Below are 26269 nucleotides of genomic sequence, written 5' to 3'. Positions count from 1 at the left end.
AGTCTGACTAGAACCTAGGTGTCAAGATTGATGACCAGCTAACCTTAAAGGTCCCATATTCAGCTTTTTCTGGTTTCATATGCTCTTTAGTGTGTTTTCCATGTGTCCTGTGCATGTTTAGGCACATCTATTTGCAAAAATTCAAAGTCCGCGGAAACGCGGCTTCTCTTACGTCCTCCTGTTAGCTGTAGCATTAGCTGCATGTAACGCTCGGTTCTAGCCCCCCTCGATAAAAATGTGTCAGTCCGACGTCATTGTCAGTGTGAGATCACTGATCTAAGCCCATTGGCTCGTTGTGGCAAGCCCTGCAGCTCATGTTGCACGCCCGTTAACTTCTGTAGCACGCCCACGATATGCCGTAGCCTGCGGTAGCACAGTAGTGCTAAGGTGCTAATGTTTATGCTCCCCTCGGACGGAGCCAGTGGCTGCATTCCTAATATGGTAAAAGAGGCGTGACATTTCCGAGAACCGTGCTGAGCAACTGACCAATAACGACAGAGCGGATTGGCAGACCAATCAGAGCAGACTTGGCCCACGTGGGGTCTAACAGTGGGGGCTCAGCAGAGCGTAGCTGACAGACTCAGAGCGTAGAGGGAGCAAGGAGGAGCAGTACATGAAAACAGACACTTTCTTCTGACTTTAGCTATTGTGAACGTACAAAAGTAGGTACATAGATTAAATATACGAACCCCAAAAAGGGCATAATATGGGCTCTTTAAAGGCTCACATGGCTTCGATCGCCCCGTCATTCAGACTTATGTTACAATGTTACAATTCACTTTTATCCAAAGCGACATACATCAGAGAGTAAGTACAACACTAATCCATTCATACACCGCCACCGAAGCAGCGGGAGCAATGCGGGGTTAGGTGACTTGCCCATGGACACATGGAACCCTCGACCTTCCGGTTCAGAGGTGACGACTCTACAACCTAAGCCACCGCCGCCCAGACTTGTACTGTAGAACATCAGAAAGATCAGACCCTACTTGTTAGAGCATGTTTAGCACCTGCAAAAGTACTTATATTTGCAATGTATGTCCAGGGACTTTTATTGAACATATTGGGCAACAGGGGATGCGAATATGCCTATATCCTGTCACATATGGTCTTTGAGAGGCTTCAGTCTATTTTTTTTCCCACTAAAACAAGACATGGCATTGATTAAAGACAACCAAAAGGACCTATCGATAAAACATATCTGCCAAAGTTATGAGAGAATAATGCCATTGTCTGATAACTAAACTCCTTTTAAATGCTTTTTAACCCACATTGCCAGGAGGTTTACACAATGAGTGGTTGCCACATTATGGGAAAGAAAACATCACACTCACATGAGTAGCTTCTCCAAAAACTCCACCTCTACCTGTCATGATTCACATCATGGCAGCCCTCCCTTCCCCTTTTGTTGTGTTTGTCATTCCCTGTCTGTTTAATCCTCGTGTGTCTCTCCCCTGTCTGTGTGAGTGTGGTGGGTGGGGTTCATATTCCCAGGCGACGCCAGGTGCAGCTAGTTGGTCATCAGGATCTCGACTACAAAGACTTCCCTCTGCGTCACCTCGGCGCCAGATTGTTTCACCAGCTCGCGTGGTTTGTGCTCTCTTGGCTTCTCTGGATACTCGTTCTTGTGTTATAGCTTGTGTAGCTAACCTTGTTTTTCTTCTCTGCCTTGCGCCAGATCACTGTTTGTGTTTTTGCTTCACCTGACCTGTGCTTTTTGGACACCACACTGGGATCACGGACACTGCCACTTGGAACCTTGCACTACCCCTCCCCCTTGCACTTTTTGAGTCACGTTGGAAATAAACCTTTTTGTAAACTTTATCCTGCCTATCTGAGTCTTGCTTTTGGGTCCAGAATTTGTACTAACCGTAACACTATCCCATTGTGTTATTTCTTCTTAAGCACATCTACAATTGTGTGTTGGCATCAAACACAGACTGACTCTGACTCTGTCATCAGAAAATGGGATAGCATGACAATAAAGCAAGAAGAGCAAGGTTCTGCTCAATCTTCATTCATAAAATCTCTATCCCTAATGATGAATTCTGTTTCGATCAGTCCCTTTCCATCTACAATAAATGGATGAAGGAGATTTGAAGAGTAAAACATAGAACTGCACATTCATTGACTAGCCAAACATTTGAATCCTGTTGTTTCAGCTGCTTGTATCTCCTCTAATTCTCGCTGGTTGGAAGTTTTCTGATGTGATCTGTGACTGTTTGCATGTTTGCCACTGGGTATGGACAACCACCTGCTCTTTTGAAAGCTGCAGCCAATTTTTGTATTAAATCGCAGATGTGAACTCAACTTTTCCACATTTTATCTGACCAGCTTGTCTGACCTCAGCCTATAGGAGCCTATCATTTGCTTCAAATTGAAAGCAGGTAGTTGCTGATCTTTGAGAGGAAACACAAAACCTTCAATGTCCCCCAATGTATTGCTTAGATTCAATTGTGACTGTCAGTTATTACTTAAAGAACACTGAAGTGATGACAGTTTTATTTGCATCTAATATCACCAAAAAAAGAAAGTATTTCAAAATAAAAATAGCTTCATGGAAAAGACAATGAGCAGATTTCACAACTGATCTTTGTTTATTTGTTGGATCAAACTGCCAGTACATAGTTTAGAGCATTTGTTGTTTTGACATGAAAACAATGGAAATCTGTTCATGTTCCAAAGTTTTTACAATGTTGTTTTTTATTTATTAATAACTCATGGCAGTATTGTAACAGTCTGCGTTTGTAATTAGTTCCTTCTATCTACTGTGCAAATTGATGTTTCATGTTGGGATGTAGTGTATGGTGTTTTTTAAACCGTCCAGATGTGACTGTTTGTAATCCAACTGCACTGATGTCCACATGAGCTTGTAAATTCGATAAATAACCTTCTGAATAGGCAGGAACTTGGACTTTCACATTATTACGTCCGTTGTGTTGCTGACAACATATCCACGGAGGTCCGTGGAACAGATGCTTATCAATCCATTTGTCACAACACGTCAGAAAGCTTTTTATTGAATTATTAGTCTTTTTAAACATAAGGTTTGCTGGGTAACTTAAGCAAAGCACTGGGAGGTTCAGCAAGTTGAAGTTTGACGTGTTCGGCTACAAAACATGTTCTTACGCAAGTATTGAACTGCAAGTACTTGAGTTTGTCTTTGAAGAAAAAAGATACAGTGTAACTCAGAGCTGTGACATCTGTTCCTTGTTGTATAAAAGACACTGTAGCTATTCTACTCGATAGACTTGTCAGAATATTCACGTTCCCTGACATGCTCAAAGACAAAAGAAACTTTGACAGAGATTTATTATGGCCCCTTGAGAGTTTAAACAAGGGTTTACTTTGATAACTCAAACTGCTCTCAACATGCAAATGTCATTATATCTAATATAAAATTGTCTGTCTCTTCCACATTGATTCATGATGATATGATATTACCCATCAGGGCAATAAAGGCTCATAGGGAAATAAACACTTACTACCATATTTCTTTATGCATGTCACCATTCTGTAGGGGGCAGTGTATGGCATTCATTGCAGTATAAAAACTACTAATTTAAATGGTAATTGTTTAATATCAGGCAACAAAATATATAAATAAAAATGGAAGGGGAGAGTTAAAGATAGAGTTAAATATAAGAGGCAATTTTATTCCACATTCCCTATGATTGGTGCTTTAAAGCTATAACAACCACTAGTTCTGTATTAATTTATTCGGGTAACGTCGTCAGGCTGTGTATTACTTAAAGGCTGGAATATCTCCCAACACTTCCTGTTATAATTTTTAGGTTGAAATTCATCTGTTTTTCCCTTGAAAGTTTCTGGTTAAGCCACCAATCAATCCATAACTAGGCCTAAGAAAACAAGCAGTCAGTCCAGCCATGAATCTTCATGGCAGAGCAGCCACATTGAAAGCACAATGGAGATTTATGGAGTAATTAATGCCTGGAGCATTTCCTCAAATGGAAGAGCACACAGTCTGCTGCTGAGCTTTTTTGCTCTGGAGTTTGGAAAGAAGGCAAGTGGTGCCTTAGCATTATTATCCACAGCAGAAACATTAGCCAGCCACACTGCTGCACTTTTGTAATACATCAAACACACAAAGTTGAGCTCCTAACATGCATTTACCCTCACCTGGAAACCGCCCGCAAACAAATACACTTTAGTCAAGTTTGAGCAACTTTATCTGAACATAAGTGCTAAACTGTTTTATGGATTTAAATAGGAAAATATTGTTTAGTTGCTGTTTTAGGAAGTACTAAAAGGGTATTGGGATACAGACACAACAGGAAAGCTATGTAAAAGCATGGAGAGATAAACACATTTTTATTATGGTTCTTTAGAGCAATGACATTCTCTACCATTTGCAGAAGAATAATTGACTTCACCACTGTGAAACTTTACCTGGTTTGACTCTTGTTGCAAGACATAACCAAACAAGTGAGCACCAAGGGGAGCGTATACCCAACATTGTTGTTTTTTAGCTCAGTTTTTCCTAAAATTAGGGAAATTACATAGAGCAAATTTATACCAAGATGTATAGCCTAGCCAGTTTCTCAATAGAGGGGCTGAGCTGACCAATATCTCTGGTGGTTAATATACTTTCTATTGACAAGTATTTCATACAACCCCACTTACAAAATAGAGAATTATCAATTACATTTTTGTCTTGTTTATTTCCTGCTAAAATCTCCTCACAGAAGCTTATAAGTATTAACTAAATAAATAATGGAGATACATCCCTTGAGGGCCTTGTATTCAGAACATTTCCAATGTATGATGTTGCTAAACCAGAACAATTCATGGCATGGCTCTAAAGAAGATTTAGGTATGAAGATTAGTGTAGCCTGGAGAGGACAAACAGTACCAAGTGTGCTGCCGAAAGCCTTATTTAGCCAGAAATTTGGAGCCTTTCTCTTACTGCCATTGCATAACAAGTTGAGTTAGTTTAAACCAGACTGAGAATGACATAATACTGTCATCTAGAGTTATTTATGACGGTTTTTGTTGGACAAATGTTGTGAGAGAGTCATTTGGATAGTACTGAAACTGCACTAGAGGGGACATTCATTTTTGTTCCTTTAAAAGAATGTGGGCCTTCATGGCTGGTTAGAATATGACTTCTCACTTTAGATTTGTCTGCTGGATCGATTACAAGAGGTAGCCAAAATCTAAAGACATTTCATTGTTGAAGTGAAAATTAACCTCATTAACAGCTGCTTACATACTTTGTCTGAGTGTCTCTATACATCTCTGAAGAATGTTCCACTCAACAGCTTCTTCAAAGTGTCGCAAAGGGAGCAGACTATGCTCTGCCTGTTGCTCTTAGGCCATTTCCAGGATCCTCTCTGGAACAATGAATTAAAGGTGACTGCTGCAGAGCAGAAGTAGACAGGTGGCCTTGTTGAAAATGTATTCCAGGCAGTTATGACATAGTTTATGTTAAAGAAGACATTGACATTTGAAATCTGCAGATCTGCAAACTGAGCAGTGACCCCAGAGCAATAGTGAAATCTGAAACTTGGTTTACAGCCAGATTTAAGTGAAAATGATTTGACCTACAGTTTCAGTAAAGTTAATACTGCCCAAACTTACAACTTAGGAGAGGAACTAAACTAAAAAAAAAACATATTCAATCATAATGAAGCTTAAATATTTTAAACCACAAAAAAAAAATGTGGAACTTCAAACATTATCATTCATGTATTAATTTATTTACCCAAAGAATGCTACACAGCATTATTTAGGATAGATCAATTTATGGCTGTCATATTTATTTAAGATTTATAGGCCTGTATGAACTGAGTAGCATGTGGGATGAGTTAATATATCTTTATATTTTTGGTAAAAGTCAATTTCTTCCATGCTTTTTCTCCGCCGGTTACAGAAAAGAATAGTGTTCTGATGCCAGAGAGCATAACTACACAACAGGGTTCAAAACCTAAGGCTATGCATTGAGGGTGTCCTTGAAAAGCTTAGCTCATATTGTATCAATGAGTAATGCAATATTTCAAAATATTTTTGATGCAGATGCTTGACCTTAAAGAACAAGAGTATTCAAGGATAGAGGGTGTCATATGCTGTGCAGATTGTAAAGCCCAATGAGAATTTGTGGGATGGTAAATGGACTTGAGTTTATATAGTTTTTTTTATTCTTAAATATTTATTTTTATACTGTCCCTGACAAAAGAAAATTCTTCCCATGTGCACGACGTGTGTAGATGTTCTGCACATGTAACTTTGGTTTTTATACACGCAATCATCATGTGAAAACATGAGGAATTCATCTGGTTTGTCTGCAAGGGGTGTTTTGAGGTATTATTTATGTCTTCAAATGCACGAGCATACTTTCACAAAACTAAACACACTATTTGAAGCGAAATCCAAAAAGGGAAAATCGTAAAGAAGAGGAAGTGTAATCAAACATGTTCAAATGTGTGGGCCGTGTTCAGAGCTATATACACTGTAATCAGCTAACAGCACACAGTAATCATTTTTTAGTTGACTCCCAGCTCGTTTACTCATGCGTCTCAGCTGCAGAGGCAGAGCAGACTTTGTTGTGGCGGCTCCACATCCACATGCGGACAAGCCGATAAACTCACAAGATGATTGACAGCCTGCAATCAGAGAAAGCTGGGGGCCTGTTTCTGTAACTGATGCCAAAAATAAATGCGTCAAGCACATCTGAAGGAAAAACAATCTGAAGGTTTTGTAGGAAGGCTCACCACACGATAAGCATATGAAGCTTGAAACGAAGCAACCAATAATTACATTTAGTCTCCCTCCAAGTGCACCTGCACAAACAGACATGTTACTGTCCACTTCAAACGTGACATCACACATTTTTTTAAACAATATTCCTTCAGAAGAGGCTGTAAAATCCTCACCTGCATTGCCATGGCAACCAAAGAAATGAGCAATAGAATCGACTGATGCTAAATTCCTCCACCTTGATATCGACCGTCTATGACCTCTGCATGGCGACCGTGCCAGAGGTTCAGGAACAGTTACACATGTTGGCACTGTGATGGAGGGGAATCCCTTCTCTGGAAACACCTTTCCTGCACCTCCATGTCCCTCTCATCCAGCGTGCACTACTTTGTGTTTCCTGTAGAGGCCGTAAATGAACACAACATCATTTGAGGAGCATGTTTGAACTTGAAAGAAAATGAACAGGGCCAGTTATATACTGGTAACATCTGTGGAGTGCAGAGATGAAAACAGCTTTATTTCCTTGACAGTGTGTCATTACAGGTATATTTACAAGTTCTGCATGTCAGAGCCAAGTACCCCTGTGGTCTTAATGACAGATTGTCTCTTTGCGTTAGCTGTTTCGGTTTGACCTGAATTTTGAAACAATTTGAAGACTTTTTGGAACTTCAAACAGGTTAATAAACCTTTGACCCGTGAAGTTGTGTTTATTATGAAAGCATTCTATTGAAATAAAAATCACTGATGATTATTTGAAGGAAGACATCCAGCAGATGGATGTTTATTGAAAGGAAGTTTGTCCTCTCCATTGTTGCCAAGTGCGTGCTCATAGTGGGCTTCTGTTGGATCTCTTACATCCAATAATTGTCTAGACCCGCTCATTTTGTAAAGTATTCTGATATAAATTAAGTTATGATTTGATGTTATATTAACAAAATGTCATTGACTGATCAATTTCATGGTATCATAACCTTAAAGAAATGGTAATATTCTGGTGTAGATATAATGTTGGACTCTTGGCAAAGTTAGGTATGGGATTGTTTCTATAGGGTTCCATTAAAGCCGCATTGATCATTTAGGGGTTCCTCCCACAGGTAATCCAGATGTGCAGATAGGAGGTGTAACCTACAGTGATCTATCTTCATAATGTGTATAAATTACATAAAAAAAGCAAAGATGTATTGTTACATTGTCTTTAATGAACTGCTCAGATTAAATGTGGATTTCATTTATCAGGATTCCAGAGAGGAAAAAAACACTAAAGTTGTTTTTAAGCAATGATTTATTACAAACGAAAAGTAAGACTGGATTTTATGAATTCTGAAAATACTTCAAGCTGTGTTGGGCATGGAATAGAAATGTCTTCCATCCCTGCAGATTGTTGACTTACAAAACACAGACCCACTGAGCAAAAAGATACCCGGCGCTCCGGAGGCCTCAGTCCTTAATGAGCAACAGCCGCAAGACTCCACTCATTTCTACCTGGAAAAGTAAACAACCTAACTTCCTACCAGCTGAATCATGAGGAACATGTTCAAAGAAGAAATAAAGTTTTCTCAGGCACTTCTTGTAAAAACTGTGAATGTGAATGAACAGGAAAACTGACGAATCACATCATCATTCCGATCATCCCTTCCTCTTTTCCATGTTAACAGCAAAAATAACACTCACTCACACACACACACACACACACACACACACTCTAGCAGATGGCATTTCAGCAGCGAAAATAGGGATGGGCAGCCAAATAAGAGGAACAAAAGAGATATCAAAAAGAGACAACATCTGCTTCTCCTCACTTTCCACATGATCCACATGAACAAATCTGTTAAAAAGCATCATTCTTTCCTTGTATTTGTTCTTTTAACAAATGGCTCCTCACTCCTTTGAAACATAAAAATTTACTGACTGTTGAGTTGCGGATTAAGTTTTCAATCATGCTAAGTGAATATTAATGCACTTCATTTGTCTTTCGCACGAACAAATCAAAGTTATTGACAATTTAGAATTTTTCACGTAAAAATAAAAATGGTTTCCTGCATCGTCTGTTCAGCAGAAGCCTGGCAGCAATGAGACAAATCAGCAAGGAGCCTTTTTGCCCACTGCCTCTTCAGGGTTTCAGAAGCTGCACAGACTGCAGTGATCTCTGTCCGGATGAAAATGTGTGAAAAAGGTCAAGGGAGTTTGGTGTGCTCTGTTCTGGTCACGACCAGGTCTGACTGTTGGCTGATCTGTGTTGAAGTGTGCGTGGTATTTTCATAGGAGGTAAGTGACATGTTGCCCAAAGCCAACAGCAGATTATATATCTCACACATCTGTAGAAACTCTTAGAGAAACTCACGCACCAAGCTTTTTGGAAACCCTGTAAGTCCCCAAGCACTGAGGCCGATCTAAGTCATTTAGTGATGTTGTGCTCTCAACACTGAGAATATTATGTTCTTATTTCAACATGCATGCTGAGAAGCGCGACTGGTGAGGATTCCATCAAAAGTTATGATGCAAAAATACTAAGCAGGCATGCTGAGATTTATACAACTACATCCTGAGATCAAGAAACAAACCCATCTAGACCAAAGGTGCCTGAGTGCTGGAACATTACGCCTTTAAATCTGTGAATATTTTCCTAACACCCTGTCCAAAATGAAGATGCAGCCATTAGGTAATATAAAGTTTATGCTCCCGTGCTGGAGAAAATAACTGGAAAAACGAGAGCATGCCAACCGGAAGACGAAGAAAAAAACGCAAGTAAAACATTGAAAAACAAAGTACAGACATGTGATGGGCTGTGGAGTGCTGATGTCTGGTATATCCATTTAGAGTGAGAGGCAGTGATGAGTCTTTAAATGATATGTTTATTCATCTTATCCTTTACGCAAAGAGCTCCAGTCTAATATTTATGTATGCGTTGTATTCTTCCCTTAAAGAAAAAGGCTTTATATATTTCTTTATAGAACTGGCCTGAACTTAATTCATGCACTGATAGGTGTTTATATTGGACTTAATCTTACACACTGGAGAACCGACTATTCATGAGGCTGCATGCCAGAGAGGCATTGACATGTCTTTGCTTTTAAGCTGGGCTGCTTTCACAATATATATATATATATATCAAAAAAAGGAATTACCTGGGAAGATCATTAAATCATGGTGTTTTCTTTGGAAGGCTCAGAGGAACTCTTTCCTACCAGTCTGTCTGGAGACATAAACATGGACTGCCAAAGCAAAAAAAAAAAAAAAAAAGCTTTAAAAAATATTATCATACTTCGTCCTGTTTGTTTAGAGAGGCATCATGGTTGAAATTAAGCAACGGGTAATAGATTTTGAGGGAAAATAAACAGCAAAACGCACCAGAGGCTGTAGTAGCAGGAAATTGTCTGTTGGTATTATCACTGTGAGTTGTGGCAGAAGCTGCATGACTGTGACTGCAATTTCAGGTTTCTGTTCTGAAAACAAACGCAAAAAAAGGTTTCAAAGGCTGAGAAGTTTTGCTCTTTTGCTTTGATTAGTGTTGAGAAAAATCACGCAAGAAAAAAAAGTTGTGCATCAGCCTGTAAATTTGCGAGAGAATCTGTGATTCTTTGTGGAGCCCTGACATCTTCCCCTTCCTCCTACGCCTTTTTTGTTTGCCTCTGGTTGGTGGAACTTTGTGCTGATTGTGTGCATATTTACTCACAGGTCTCTGATTAGGCTCCAGCTCAATTTCAAATCCAGTTGAGGTGTTTCCAGTGTTTGCTCGAAGCCTCATACAAATCTCCTGGAAACACAAGCTTTCCCTTAAACCGCGGGACAGAAAAAGCAGGAAAATGTTTCAGCATATGGCTGGCTGATGATGGGGAGAGGGGGAGAGGCTGTAATATATACCCTGTTTGAATGACACAGCCAGAAACCACTGAACAACAAAAATGGCTGCTGAACCACTGTCTCTGTACATGCGTCCTGGTCTTTAAAGCTTGTGTTTTATTGTTACAAGTCTGTTTATGACATCACAGTGAACAACTTCAATGTCAAAATGTGCCTGAAGCTATAAGAAATGGGACAAAAACAACAAAAAAGCAAAGAACCCAGAACCCCCCCACCAACAAAAAAAAGGAAGTTGAGTATACATTAAAAAGCTAATAGCTACTATTTTTGAACAGATAGCTTCAAAGCATGTGTATCTATGTCCTTAACCTAAAGTCCATGTATCTTCAAAGTTATATAAGAACAAGCTAATGGGTAGCTAGCCAATGGAAAAGATTAAAGTCTGTACATGTACTCCATGCCACAGAAAACATTTTCAATAATAATAACATGTCAGTCCTACTTTGAAATATGTCAAGTTAGAATGTTTGACAAATGGAAACCACACCATATTCATATATCATACAAACCGATAGGCTAAAATCTGTGATGGCAGGTGTGGTTAACCATACGCCCAGGGTAATTACCGTCAAAAAGATTCAATGAGAAACGACTACATGCCATTCTACATAAGGCTAACGTCAAAATATTATTAATATAAAACTTAATTTAAAATCAGGAAACATCTGATCACAATCACAGTTTCTCCAGACTCTACATCCCCGACATTTAAAAACCATAGGCTGTAAATATTAATGGACGAAGCCGGAGTCTCGTCACCCATCTGTTATGGCAGGGGGCACTGGAGGCTCATTGGCAGCAGCCGCCATGTTGGAAATGCTGTCTCAGCTTAACTTTCAGTCAACCTAACGAGAGGCTGAGAGCTGGAACTGAGGCTGGTTGTAGCCTTATGACAAACTGTTACAACTCGCCCACCTGTCAATCAGGTCAGCTACGCGCCTAACTATGGAAAACACTTCAATCAAAACGGAGCCGTTTAAAAAACTATTCACCCTTCGTATAATGTGAGGCCATGATGGCAATAACTAATCGGACTTATCTAGTTTTTTGTATCAGCCTGTGAACATGTTCATTTCTACTGTAAACTGTAGTAGATGTACTTTGTAGAAGTTGAAATCTCACCTTTTTAAAGTGTTCATTTTAAGGTCAAATTGTATCGGCTTAAATCAAAATAAAGATATGTGTCTTGCGATGCAGTCATGTGAAAACCGTGCTTGCAATGAGTACAGGCCTCAAAGGTTAAAAGTCCCAAGTCTTGGGACCTTTTTAAAGGTTAACCGTCTTTGACAAAGTAAGGCAAGGCTGTTTGTCTGATTGCCACCCAAATACCTCTAGAACATAATGATGTTTGATTAAAATGTTTAAGAATTATGTCAAAATGTTTTTGTTTTTTTAAGTAAGATTTGTGAATAGAGAGAAACCCCTTTATACTTGTCAAATAAAGTCCAAATAAAATGGAACTGGACCATAAAGACCATAAATGTCCAAAACAAAGTCTATCAACAGTCCAACAGGAGAAACAAAAATCAGCCGTGAGCAAACATCACAGAACACAGAACAGAAGAAAAACAGGATGTGTCCGAATTGTCTTTTTTGCTTTGGTAGGTTCCTAACTGAGTGAAATGACCCGGAAGCATTTAAGTGGCCAGTCATTCGAATGGTGGGTCAGTGCTTCCTTTATAACTTCCTTTAGCATAGGATACACTGGACCATCCTTTACGAAAGGAGATGAGATATGCCGCCCCACAATTCCTGGCGGTTGCAACATTTATAGCGAGTTGCGCATCCGATCGCTCACGAAAATTAATGATGACCGTAAAGGGACGCAGATGGGATCCGGCCGAAGATTTCTGCCTTTTAATAAGGCAGTTTTTTCTTACCACTGTAACTTTTGCTGCTTTGCTAAAGTGCTCATGATGGATAGGCCGGATCTTTGTAACATAGCAATGAGTAAGGTCTTTTTACCTGCTCTTTTGTAATGTTAACAGACAAAGAGTAAGGTATTTTACCTGCTTTTTGTAAAGTGTCTCGAGATAACACTTGTTATGAGTTGACGCTATACAAATAAAAATTGATTGATTGATTGATTGATGTAAGGGATGAAGGGATAAGGGACATTTTTATCCAGATGATGTTTTATTCAACATATTTCCTTCACTTAACAATGTAATTGTAAATTTGTATGCCTAAAACATTATGTAGGCTAGGCCTATATCTTACATAAATGTAACAATTAATTTCATTCAATCATAATTATTTTGATGTTGATTTATGAGTGGACAGGAAGGTGATGGTTTCACTTTTGTTACTTGTAGTCTATATTGCTTTTATTTCATTCCCAACCTTGTGGTAATTAGGATTATTTCACCGGTAAGAAGGCACAGGGGAAAGTTTTTTAGATGCGATTTTTTTGTAGTCCATTTTCGGAACATTGTAGTTTCACCACGTCAGACCCTCGTCATTAACCTCCACCGGGCCGTCGCTATGATTTACATAGCCGAATGGAAATGTGGTCGAATTGTAAGAGCAACGCGATCGCCTTTCCCTGAGTCCTGAATTCTCCTAACATCTTTCCTTAACCTCATGCCGTTTTCGTCAGGGTTAAGGTAAAGTGGAGAGGAGAGAAAATCCAGATGCACCCACAGACTAAATACAGGGGGCAATCAAACGCTTCAGGTGTCAGGAACAAGACACAGGTGAAACTAATGAGTGCAATCAAAAAGGGAGGGAAACACAAAAAGGGAGGAAGTAAGACAAGACAAGAAATAGTGGGGACAAGAACTACAAAATAAAACAGGAAACACTATAGACCAAAGAGAACTCAAGAATACAACAGTAACAATAAACACAGTGAGAAACCCGAGGGAATGACAAGACCAAACAAAACAGTTCATGAGTAAGGGCAACAGGTTAAAAGTTAAAACGTAAAGGGAAGGATGTTTTATTCACCTCCTTTTCTAAATGATCTATCCTGATCAAACACGGTCCAGATCAGATGCATCTTTTGTGCACAGCTTTCCTGAATTTGTGATCACTGCAACTTTTTTTTTTTAATGGGACAACAACATGTAATGGATTATATGTCTTTCTGGAAAACAGGATGTTTTTCCTCCTGGTTTGATTATACTTCCTGTAATTGGGTTTGTGTTTGTGGTAAATACTAAGATGGAAAATTGCCTTCAGTGCGTAAACCACAGTGATAATTTCCTGGTGGATGATTAAAGAAATTTGTGTCTGTTAACACGAGAAAGAGAGAGAGAAGTAAACAGTTATTTTGGGAAGCTTTAAATTCATTTTAAGTAGGTAATCTAAGCACCAAGCTGCAGCTTGCTAAGTAATAGTCATAGAAATTGTACAATTCTAAAATAAACTGCTACGAAAACTGAACTAGGCTACACTGTTTTTACACAAAATGTTCAAATTATTTGCTTTCTTAAATTAAATGTCAATGACTTATAATTATTTTTTTTCTTCTCTAACGTCTAGGCTATGTATTAATATATCTAGGGCAATATTTGCACTATGTATAGGCCTACTGTATATACTTGCTGCACATTATAAGTACTGGTCTACCTGGTGATAGTGGTCTGTTTTTACACTTTGCTGCCCCTTTATTTTATCCACCTGCATATTAACCCTATGTTTTGTTTTTGAGTAAATATTTTACTTTGAAAAGCTAATTAATGATACATACCAACACTTGTGTGATAAAGCTGCTCATTCCCATACTGTATGTGTATGTGGTGCTTTTATAAAAACGTATTGTTTATTATACTTGGATACATCGTCCGTAAACATATTCTCTTCCTCAGGTCTGTTTCGCTCATTCGTCTTGACTACGGTCTACTCTGGGTTCCTTTTTCCTCCTGCAATTCCTCGCCAGCTTCAACGTCATCTTTGGTATTGTTTAGATTGAGAGCCCCCTGGTGGCAGAATTTTAATACTGTGCGTTTTAACCCTATGTCTTATGTAGCATCATGGCCCTAGAGGAACAAAATGTCATTTCACTGTCTGCTTGTTTATGGTTAAAATGACAATAAAGTACTTGTCATGACTTGATAATGACTGAGGTCATGTAAAAATCCTTGATAGGATACAACAGATACATCTTAGTGCCCTAAAGTGCCCAATGCAAAAAAAATATAAAATTAAGTGAACAACAGATGTCTGTTGACAACAGTTAATATCATTCCCAGATGTTGTTCTAAAGCTGTAAAAAGATCATTATTGAATCACACTGAATAAAAACATTTTCCATCTGATCCAGTCTCCTAAATCTTAAAAGAGTGTGTAATCTTCATGGCTACGACGTCCCGGTTAAATAAGGTAAAGCAACTTGCATCTATTATGATCATTTATATTCATGTGGTGTGTGGAACCTAATGATAGGGCCAGATGCAGGACTGAGTAGGACTAAGAGCTCAGGGATTCTGGTCCAATGCCCGCTGCTGGTTTAGAGAGATCACTCAGTCTGGCCACATTTAGTGTTTATGCATGATGATACACGGCATGTGCTGGTTTATCTGTTGAAAGAGATATATCCCTGCCTATTAAGCAACACACAGATGAAGGTAGCTGCAACGCTTCGTTCGTAAACATCATGATCTATGTGCTGTCTTCCTAACCCACAGAACCCACACTCTGCTTTATAACAGAGATATGTCATCAGAAAACATGACATGGGGCGGCTGTGGCTCAGTTGGTAGAGTCGGTCATCACTCAACCGGAAGGTGGGTGGTTCGATCCCCAGCTCCGATGTGTCCTTGTGCAAGACACTTATCCCAAAGTTGATCCCGTTGCTTTCTCGCCAGCGTATGAAAGTGTATGAATGGGATAAGTTAATCCTGACAGACACTTACATAGCAGCCTCTACCATCAGTGTGTGAATGAGTGGGTTTGACCGGCAGTGTAAAAGTGCTTTGAGTAGTCAGAAGACTGAAAGAGCTATACAAGCTCAAGTCCATTTACCATACATATACTGTATATACATTAATTGATTAATTATTGGGAGGTACAGTATAAAAAAAAATGTTACAACTATTGTGATTTCATGGGAACTCCAAAAATTCATTATGTCAAGTCATGTCAAGTTTATTTATATAGCACATTTCATACAACAGGCGTAGACTCAATGTGCTTCACTTTACCTTCAGTGATCTTCCATTTCAATCAGGAGAGACAAGTTAATGATTCAAAGATAAATATCTATTTTACACGATTATGTGAAATAGAATGACTGTCAGAGAAGGTTTGATGCTTGAACTCTACAGGGAGACAAGGTGACTGAGGATGTCTGCCCTGAGCGGCAACAAAACCTATCCCCCCATGCAGTCCAGACACTGGTTAGCTGATGATGTCGCCAGGGCATTTGCGATGATGAAGCTGATTCAACTGTGAAGACTGGGGTTGACCGAATGGTGGCTGATGATGTGATCTGAGGCTGATGGGATGAAGAAAGTGACAAAACTGTGAAGGCTTGGTGGTGATTGGGAGGTGGAGGGTTGCTAGAAATTATGACTTGAATGAACTAGTGAAAGCCATATTTTGAAAAGACAGAAGCGATATGATAGGCTAATGATGAAGGAGTGGAGCAGGGCTATTGGATAGATGAGACTTGGTAATGTGAACAGCTGATGATTCCAAATGTGTGAAGAAGCAATGTAACACAGTATGAGAAAAAAACGATAACGCAAGCGTGCAGAACATAGTCTTCCTGACTGAACTTTTGCTAGAGCTTCATTACTCTCTGAGAACAGTCATGCAGTGTCAGATCCCACACATTAGCCATCTTTGTAGTAAAAGAGCACATCAATCTTATCAAATCAGCTTTCCTCAAACAATCTGCAGTTCATTTGCAGCTAATGTGCTTGCTGTGTTGATTTTTCTTTCCATACATGTATTTAGTTTCCAGTCTGTTATCATCGGCACTGGCTCAAAACAACCAGCAAATAAACTTTGATTACAGCTGATGTTTCATGAACCAACACCGTTCAAATAGCATTAGCGTAGAGCGTTACAAAAATGTCATCAAAAATATCCATTGTTAGGCGTTCACGTTTCTCAAAGTTGATTATAGATGAAGGAATTTCCATACAAAAGGAGGTTTATAGTTTATCTCAAAATGTCACGGTCAGATTGCATATCAAGCCCACCATCACAGATTTGTTTGCCTCAATATCAGGCCAGAAAAACACAGACAAGGGTATATAGAACTGTTGTTCAGGAAGGACAGAACATTTTTTAATCTCCTGCACTGTGGTAGACAATGTTTTTGTCCCACAGATATCCCCCTCCCAGTAAGTCTTCTCCTAAATAACACAATTCTACCCTCTGTGGCAAACAAAAACATAAAAAGCTCAGTCATTGCTCATTTTGGTCACTATGGACCAAAGAGGCATGTACAGTAAATGCCAAAAAACCATCCTGAAATATCTCTTTAAGCCTTGTGGGGATTTTGAAAGATCCTATAATGCTGTAACTGCACAAAAGCTGCAAAACCATTCACAGAATTTCAGGGCATGGAAAGTGTAAATCTTTGACGATAAAAGATAAATACTTGTTACCGCTACAAATAATGTGTCTGACAACACTGTGACTCATATTGGCTGAAATCTAATAATGGATACCATTGGATCAGTTGGTGGGCTGGCACTAAATTCTATGTTGGATTGCATCATTTTGGTACAAACTGAAACCTTTGGAAGGTGCTTTAACAAGAGTATATGTATATACTGTGAGTTTAAGTATCTGTGCTCCATACTGTGTGAATAACTTTTCTTAAAATATAGGCCATTAATCTGAGAACATCTGAGAACAACATAAATAGACTCCTTACACATGGAGAGCATTCGCATGATAATAGAAATAATTCCCTGCAGCTGTTATTTCATGTGGTTATTTTCAAAATATCAACAGACACTTTATCTTTATATCCTCACTGTTAAAAAATGCCTGCAGAGATAAAAAAAAAAAAAAGTGCCTCAAATTACATCCAACTGTCCTGCAGTGAATGGTGCGATGCTTTTGATGCTGTTTTTAAGGCTGTAAATTGTGTCCTGTTTATATGCAGACATTCTGTTTAGTGTCATTGCTAGTGACAGTCTATTTTTGTAATTTTCTTCCTGTTTAGCACGTGTTTCTATTAGAGTTCTTCCCCACATTTACATAACTGTGCAACATTCACATACTGATGGCAAAGGCTGCTAAGTAAAGTGGCCATCAGTATTAACTCATGCCATTCACACATTCATACGCTGCAGCAGCGGGAGCAACTTGGGGTTCAGTGTCTTGCCCAAGGACACATCGGAGATGTGGCTGCAGGAGCTGGGACAACCAAATCTACCAACAGAGCCACAGCCTCCCCAAGTAAGGAGTGCTCTCAAAACAAAGGTGAGCACAGCTCACACAGTTTGAGAATTGGATAAGATAAGACAGCTATTGAGGAAGTCAGCCAAAAATGTTGTTTGGATCATATTTGTATTTTATATATACATTTATCATATAAATCCCTTTCATAGGTATGATTTTATATGACCTTATTTTTTAAAAATCACATCGAGGTAAAAACAGTGACAAAAAGAAAATTGCACTAATAATGAATAATAATGAAATCAAACCTCTAGAGGACTGAAACACAGTTGGTCTGCAGAATTAAAGTACTAAACAGGGGTTTATGTTATTCAATCCAGCTTGTGATGTTTGTGCAGAGAAAAAAGAAGATCCACTGACTGTACTTTAAAATAAACAACAATGAGCATCATTATTCCATTCATTCCACTTTGGGTTAGCTTAGTGGTTTGAGTTTTTGCTGGGGAGGACGCGCTGAATGCAGGCTGGTGACTTGACCACCCAGTCAGACAGATTAGCACGCTTACACCGAGGAACTTCCAGGATGTAATCCAGACTGTCAGCTTTGTCCAAGGCACTTCTTTCTGCTTACACTGGAGAATTATCCATGACTTATGGACAAACAGAGGGGGAAAAAATAATTCACAACAGCCTTTCCAGCCTCATAATTCTTCTGTAATTATTACAGCCAAGATGACTATCACTAATAGCTACAGCTGTTGTTAACATGGTGTCTGCAGGATGATGTCATTGTTCATATTAAGATAACTCGTTCCTGCCAGAAACACACTATGGTTTGAATAAGGAGAAGGGATATAAACAAGTTTTAAGAGGGTTCTAATGTGAATACAATGAGAGTTAGCCATATTTTTTTCAGAAGTTTGTTTTATTAGAATATAATGGACAAAGAAAAGGCCATGTAAAGAAGACAAATGGAATGAAGAAAGTGCTAGTGTTTGTGGTTTCCTTTAAAACCAATGTCATACGTGCCATTCCATAAGAATGATTGTGGTGGTAAATTTAAAAAAAAAAAAAAAAAAATTGTTAATCTTGATTTAATGAAGCCGGATTAAATGCAGTAGCAGTATTAGTCTGTGTCTCTGCAGTGCCCAGACTTCCTTTTCTTTACTCTCAGGCACATGTGTTGTGAATTAGCCTGCTGGCAACAGACATAAATATGGAGTCTTCTTCCGATGGACGTGGCCCAGGCAGGCTTTTACTCATCCCCCATTTGACAGATCTTAGTGGAAAGTCTGTGTCCAGTTATGCTGTAAAAACACACAAAGTCCAAACCTGACCAGGGATCAGATCTGATAGAGAAACAGAGCAGTAGTGATGATAACACCGTGACATCAGGACACGATTATCACGGTTGTTTCTATACATCAGTGCTTGGGGGAAGACATTTTTTCAGAATCTTCAACAAATATTTTTGACTTTCCTCAGACTGCTGCCTCATCTGACAATTGAATCCTGATGTTCATTAAAGTAACCTGCTGCTGCTATCACCACAAGTGACAGCTATTTTATTTATTTTCTTGTTTTATTGTAGGTTTTGCCTGATGCATTATACTGTACAAGCGTCTCATTAATAGGAGCTCTTGCAGCACATGTTTCCAGTTATTCCAGTAATCTGTCAGCCCTGAAGTGCATCATGGGGTGTCTTTGAAAATGTAGTGACAGCTTTATGATCATGTTGTGAGATGTGTAAATGACTAAGTGAGCAAAGACTTATGTTCAAGCACCCTTAGACCCAAGGTTTTTTACTAAAGCTCCTGGCAGCTTCCATAAGAGTAAGCCCCTCCTCACACCTGCTACTGCTGAATCAGCATTTTCAATGCTCTGTTTACCAGAAGGAATCTTTTTACTGACGGCCAAAAGGAGCAAACGTTTTCTCTCTGTCTTCTTCTTGGTGAATTCCTAAAATATAAATGATAAATGACAACGTTTCCCCTTGTATCTAAATATATCATTTCTAAACCATCAACCTGTCCCTTTGTCCCCAATCCAACTAGACTGTCTAGGGAAGTATTGCAATGCAACAGATTATGGTGTTAGATTTCAGAGAATTCCATGTTGATTAAATTTACAATCTTTTCCCCCTCTCATAGGTCGCAACATCACAATGGACAGCTTCTTCACCAGTGTCCCGCTGGCTGAGAAGCTCCTCGAGAAGAACCTGACCATTGTTGGGACTCTTCGCCAGAACAAATCGGACATACCACCTATCATGAAGCCATCCAAATCATGGGAGATTCATAGCTCAGAATTCGGATTCAATGGCAACATAACCATGCTGAGCTATGTGCAGAAGAAGGGAAAAGCTGTTGCCCTCCTGAGCACCATGCATGATGACAAAGCCGTGGATGACAGCAGTCAGAAGAAGAAACCAGAAGTGATCCTGTACTACAACAAAACAAAAGGAAGAGTCCACACAATGGATCAGATGGTTAGCAACTACTTGTGTAAGCGGAGAACCTTGAGGTGGCCCATGGTTCTCTGGTACAATATGCTAGATGTTGCCACCCTCAATGCACCCTACACCAACTTCACTGCACAGAAAAAGAGTCTGAATTCTGAAAAAAGCTTACAGACTGCCCTAGACGCTGAAAAGCAGCACTTTGAACGCATGTTTCGCTCTGAGTCCTCAAGGCGTCTGACATTGAGACATTGAGGAAGGAGAACGCAGACCTCAAGACCAAAATTGATGTCATATCAAGAGAAACCCCCCAAACCAAGGCAAATAACAGCTGTCACTCTGAATTCAATGAAGAGAAGAATCATATCTTCACTGAGAATCTGGTTACCATCCATAGACTCAAGATGATGATTAAAGACCTTCAGGCAGAAACGAGTAAGGGCTTGGTGAGAGAGGAAACTCTGGAGAATGCACTGAGAGAGCAGAAGACCAAGAACTCTGAGCTGCAGAGGACAGCCGATAAAGCTGCCTCTGATCTTGAGACAGAGAAGACCAACAGTTTCAGACAACAACTCAAGCTGGAGCAGGCGTCAACCAAGAAAGCTGAGGAGATAAAGTTCCCGCTTAAGGAACAAAAGACACAAACACCCAGCTTTCATTAAGTCAGTCAAGTTGGAGACACCAATCACAGACTCAGCCGGCTGAGAGCTGAACTGGAAGAAGGCAGGGCCATTATAGGCAACGTTCTAGGTCTAAATGTTGAACATGGAGGGAGGAACTATCACCATCATGGCAGTAGTGCTGGGCGATATATCATGAAGCTCGATATGGAAAAAGGGAACATCGATGTTATTTTTTAAACTACTTCAAAGTTTTCGCGCAATATTTCGTTGCTCCGCGAGAATTCCACGGCAGTGCTTGTTGCATGGAGATGAAAGGGCGGAGGAGACTCTATTCCTGCCGCTGAGTAGCTTAGCTCTTGCAAGCAGCCAACACGGAGGAGAAAGAGAAAGATGCGAGCGAGGCCGAATTACTTCCAAAAAAAAGGGCACATAACGGCTCAACATTATAACTGGCCCGCCGGCCCAGATGAATGATTGACAGAGTCCGGGCCAGCTGATTGCACGTTCAGCAATCAGCTGGCGGCTTCACTGCTGTCACTTCAGCGAGCGCACTCGCTACACTCGAATTGTACACTCGCACACAGATTTAAGCGCAGATTTTCTCTACTAAAACACACGTTTGGTAAAACGGTTTTAAAACCATCATATCCCGACAAAAGCCGAGCTTAAATCAGCATTCAAAGAAAAAAAATCACCGGAAAAGTTGAGAGTGACAGCAGATACGGAACACACACACAACGACAAATCACAAAACACATCAACAAAGAAGTAGAGAACATCATTCTTGAGTCTGTAGAGAGTGTGGGTGTTTTTAAGCATTTTTGAATAATCTGGTGTAGTTAGTTCAGAGTGCAACAGAACAGAAAAGGCAACGTAATTCCAGCTTTTGCCTCTGTCTTTTTTTCCATATCACATGGACATGGTTTGATGGAAATGGCCACACTGTACTTAGGATAAGTCATCATGCAATGTGTGAGTTGTTGACCTGCAGATTTAAATAAAGCAATTTGTTTTCTTAATTCAAACTAAGTCTATTTCTTGAAACAAGATGATTTATCTTAAACAAATAACTCAGCAGCTTAAAAACCTTATGACATGTCAATAAAAGCTTGTTTCATCTGAGATATGACTCAAATCAAGATGTTCTCAAGACTGTTTCACTTAACAAGATATTCAAGATGATCCGTCTAGAAACAAGTTAAAATATCTTACTGAAATGTTACCGTTTAGGTAATTGTGTCTTATATTAAGTGTGATGAGATATTTTGACTAGAAATTAGAAGAATATACTTGGTAAGATTTTGAGTTTTTGCAGTGTAGCTAAGACTTCTTTACTAGATAGGATCCATCTGTCTTTATCAACAGGTTATCTTCCATGTGCATGTCAAGTTTCAGGATTAAACCCATTCTTTAGCAGCCTGCCTTTGATTCAGGCCCTTTAAGGAATAGTTCAGTAATTTTGAAGTGGAGTTGTCTGAGGTACTTGTAAATAGTAAGTGTATTAGCCAATTGAGATGCTCGTGAGCACGACTTCTTTTTTAACAAGAGACCCGAAGGAGTGCAGGTGTGGAAGCTAGGCTATTTGGCTACGTAGATTGGGACGTTTGCTCCACATAATGTAGCTAATTTAGCTATTAAAAAAAAAACATCTGGGTCAATGTCTTGTCACAGTTTGTAAGAACAGGGAACTGGACCCAAGTGAAGAATCAAACTTAAAACTATTTATCCAAACAAAAAGGCCAAAGGCAAACAAAAACTTACTTCAAAAATGTCCAACTGAAAAAACCACAAAGGGTAAAAAACACTGGGAGCCACCAGTAAAACTGACAACTTACATAGATCGACATACACCACTGGGAAGGGAAGCGAAGAAACAGAGACTGTGGGTGCGTCCGAATTGCCATTTTTGCTTAGTAAGGTTTCTCACTGAGTGAAATGACCCGGAAGCATTTAAGTGGCGGCCATGATAAGAGCCGTTCGAATTCTCTAAAAGCAAAGGAAAGGTGGGTCAATGCTTCCTTTAGCATAGGATACACTGGACCATCCTTTACGAAAGGAGATGAGATATGTCGCCCGACAATTCCTTGCGGCTGCAACATTTAAAGCGAGTCGCACAGCCGACCACTCACGAAAATTAACGATGAACATAAAGGGACGCAGATCATGTAAGAGATAAGGGACATTTTTAGCCAGATGATGTTTTATTCAACACATTTCAGTTTTTCAGATGCGCTTTTATTAGTGTACTTTCTGAAAATTGTAGTTTCAACACGGCAGACCCTCGTCATTAACCTCCGCCGGCCCGTCGCATTTAATTACGTAGCCGAGTGGAAATGTGGTCGAAGAGCAACACGATCGCCTTTCCCTAAGTCCTTTATGAATTCTCCTAACATCTTTCCTTAACCTCATGGTGTTTTCACCGAGGTTACGGTAAAGTGGATAGTGAAAGGGGACAGGAGGGACAATCCGAATGCACCCTAAATAGACACGGGGTAATCAGACACAGGTGAGACTAATGACACAGGTGAAGACAATGAGGCACTCACTCTGGAGGGAAACACACAGAGGCGGGATTAAACACAAGAAACACGGAGGACAACTATAAAATAAATCAGGAAACACTGAAGACACAGAGAACTCAAGAATGTAACAAAACACACTAGAACATAAAGAGAAATGAGGATAACAAATGACAAAATAAAACAGGAAACACTGAAAACTAAACTAGGAAACCATCAACACTAGGAAACATTAACACACAAGGGAAACAAGCACCAAGGAATAATGAAACTGAAACAAGATAAAGAAATCTAAACTCTGAAATACAAAACTAAAACAGACCAAATCATGAAATGTCTGCTATATTGAAAATACAAAACAACTTTACCTCATACAACCCCACTTCAAAAATACCGAACTATCACTTTAAAGAAACCATGGACCCTAATCCTTCTTGCAATCTTCTCAAGAAAGCACATGGCTCATGCAATATCTAACATCCTTTGTATCAACATTTTATTCTAGGACTTTTCCATCAGGGTTAAGATCTGCATTTGACTAAACTGACCATCCCATCATGTAACAGAGACTAAAACCTTATCTACATTACGTTGGTTTGAATCCTATTTTTCAGAATGTTCTCAGTTCATACACATTACCTATACAGTAAGTCTTCCATGCATGCCAAAGCTAGAAATGTAGTTCCACATGCTCTGGTGCTTGGACATATTTTTTTCACCTTAGTAATACCTCCTTGAGATAATATCTTCAGGAAACACTCCATAAATGTAATTTGTTATGCAGATGATGCTCAATTATACTTATACTTCTACAATTACCCGCATTCACACATACTCCGTGCGCGCCGCGGTCCGTCAGCGCCACGGTTTTGCTCTGTCGGACGGCTCGCGCCCATTCACACTGGATCCGTTTCTGGGACGTCAGCGCAGCGGAGCGCACCCATGACACATCACAGGAGAACTACAAGATCCCGCGGGAATAAAGAGAAAAACATGCAAACAACATGTTGCTTTGTCTTTCTGAGGATGCATTGTTGTTCATTCAGTTCCTGTTTTGACGTAATGTTGATAAAGTGATGAAAAATACGATCGCGAGTCCGTATATTGTGTTTTATTTTGAAATTGACCGGATGCTCTGTGTGTTTCCTTGTCTGACTTCCTGTCCGGGCTGTCAGATTCTGTCCAGCTTGACGTGTGCCTGCAGCGTACTCCAGCGAAAATAGACTCACTGCGTATTTGAAACGGAGCAGAGACGTAGTGCCGTCGGTGGCACGCGCCGGAGACGAACCGCAGCGCGCCCTGTGTGAACACAATGATTCACTAGAGTGGCAGCTAAGTACAACGTAGTGCGCGGCGCTGACGGACCGTGGCGCGCATGGAGTATGTGTGAATTGGGCTTTAGTGTCACTGACACACGTCACCTGATTCAGTAACACTAGATGTATTTTTGTCTCATCAAGCCTGAAATAAAGTATTGATACATTACAGTAATGTGAAAGCCTATCTGCACAGTTCCTCCATTGCACATTTTGTGTATTTATATTTTATATTTTTTTATATGTTTTCTAATAGCCCTTATAGTTGTGTCTTATTCTATTTAAGCTGTCAGCAGGAGCTCTGCTGTTTTTATATTTCCTTGTTTATTGTTTTGCACCAAACCACCGAAGTCAAATTCCTTGTTTGGGTAAATGTACTCGGCAATAAACACTGATTCTGATACAGATGTTACCTTGTTTCTGGATTTAGTCCATTCATTTCCCTAATCTGGATAGATACAAAACAGAAATGAGCTCCACAATTTCATTTCCACAATGGTTCCATTAAAAGTTAAGAGATAGTCTATGATGGATGATGGGTGATGATGATAAAAAAAAAAACACCTTGCTGGCTTTTGACCACGGGTCCCCTCATAAGCACCATTTTTTGTGCTCAGGAGAACTGTCTTAACCCCCCCTACAACTTCATGCTAGACTGAGGTTGTATACTGAGCACCTTCAGAGCTTACATACTTCTGAGTGAGGGTGAGTAGGACATTGCTGAAAATGGGATCTTCCTCCCAGAAAGTATATGCCACATTCATCCTACAGAATACTACCTTTATTGCCCTGACTGTATTGAAATCACAACTTATCTGTGAACATTTGATCAGCAATGTTTTACTTTTGCCATTGTAAGTAAGAACCTAACATTACATGGACTCACACCTCAAACAAGTCGCACGTCAGGAGAGGGGAAGGTTCTTTACATAGTGTCCAGAATCATTATTCCAGACGTCTCGTTCACTCCTTCCCTTGATGGCTGTTACTCACAATATCCATCCTGGCAATCACAGGGAGAAGTATGGTTCTTTCATTTACGAATCTTATGGCAAACCGCGAAGAAAAAACTATCTGTGCTTGTCTGCGTTTCTCCTGTTACATGATGGTTTCTCGACATCTACATGAACATGTGGCAACGCTTAGAGAACTTTTTCCACCAGTGCAAGAATCTGTCATGCATTTTTCTTTCCATTTCATAAAGTTCTAGGCCAAAGGCTTTACTAAACATTATGGAAATTTAAACCTGTGTTTTTTAACATATGCTGTTTACAGAGATAGTGTAGCTTCACTTTGGCTCAAGTTCACCATGCCATAATGTCCCAAGATGATCCCAAGTAATAAAATACAAGTAATATCAAACCTAACCTATGAATGTCTTTATGTTTAATGCTTGGCCATGTTTTTTATGGGTAAGATTCCTGTTGATCCTTTAGATTGCACCCACATAAATCAGCGCCTATTTTT

This window comes from Labrus mixtus, chromosome 18 (assembly GCF_963584025.1).
Source record: "Labrus mixtus chromosome 18, fLabMix1.1, whole genome shotgun sequence".
Classification (NCBI taxonomy): domain Eukaryota; kingdom Metazoa; phylum Chordata; class Actinopteri; order Labriformes; family Labridae; genus Labrus; species Labrus mixtus.
Note: the sequence above shows the minus strand (reverse complement) of the source record.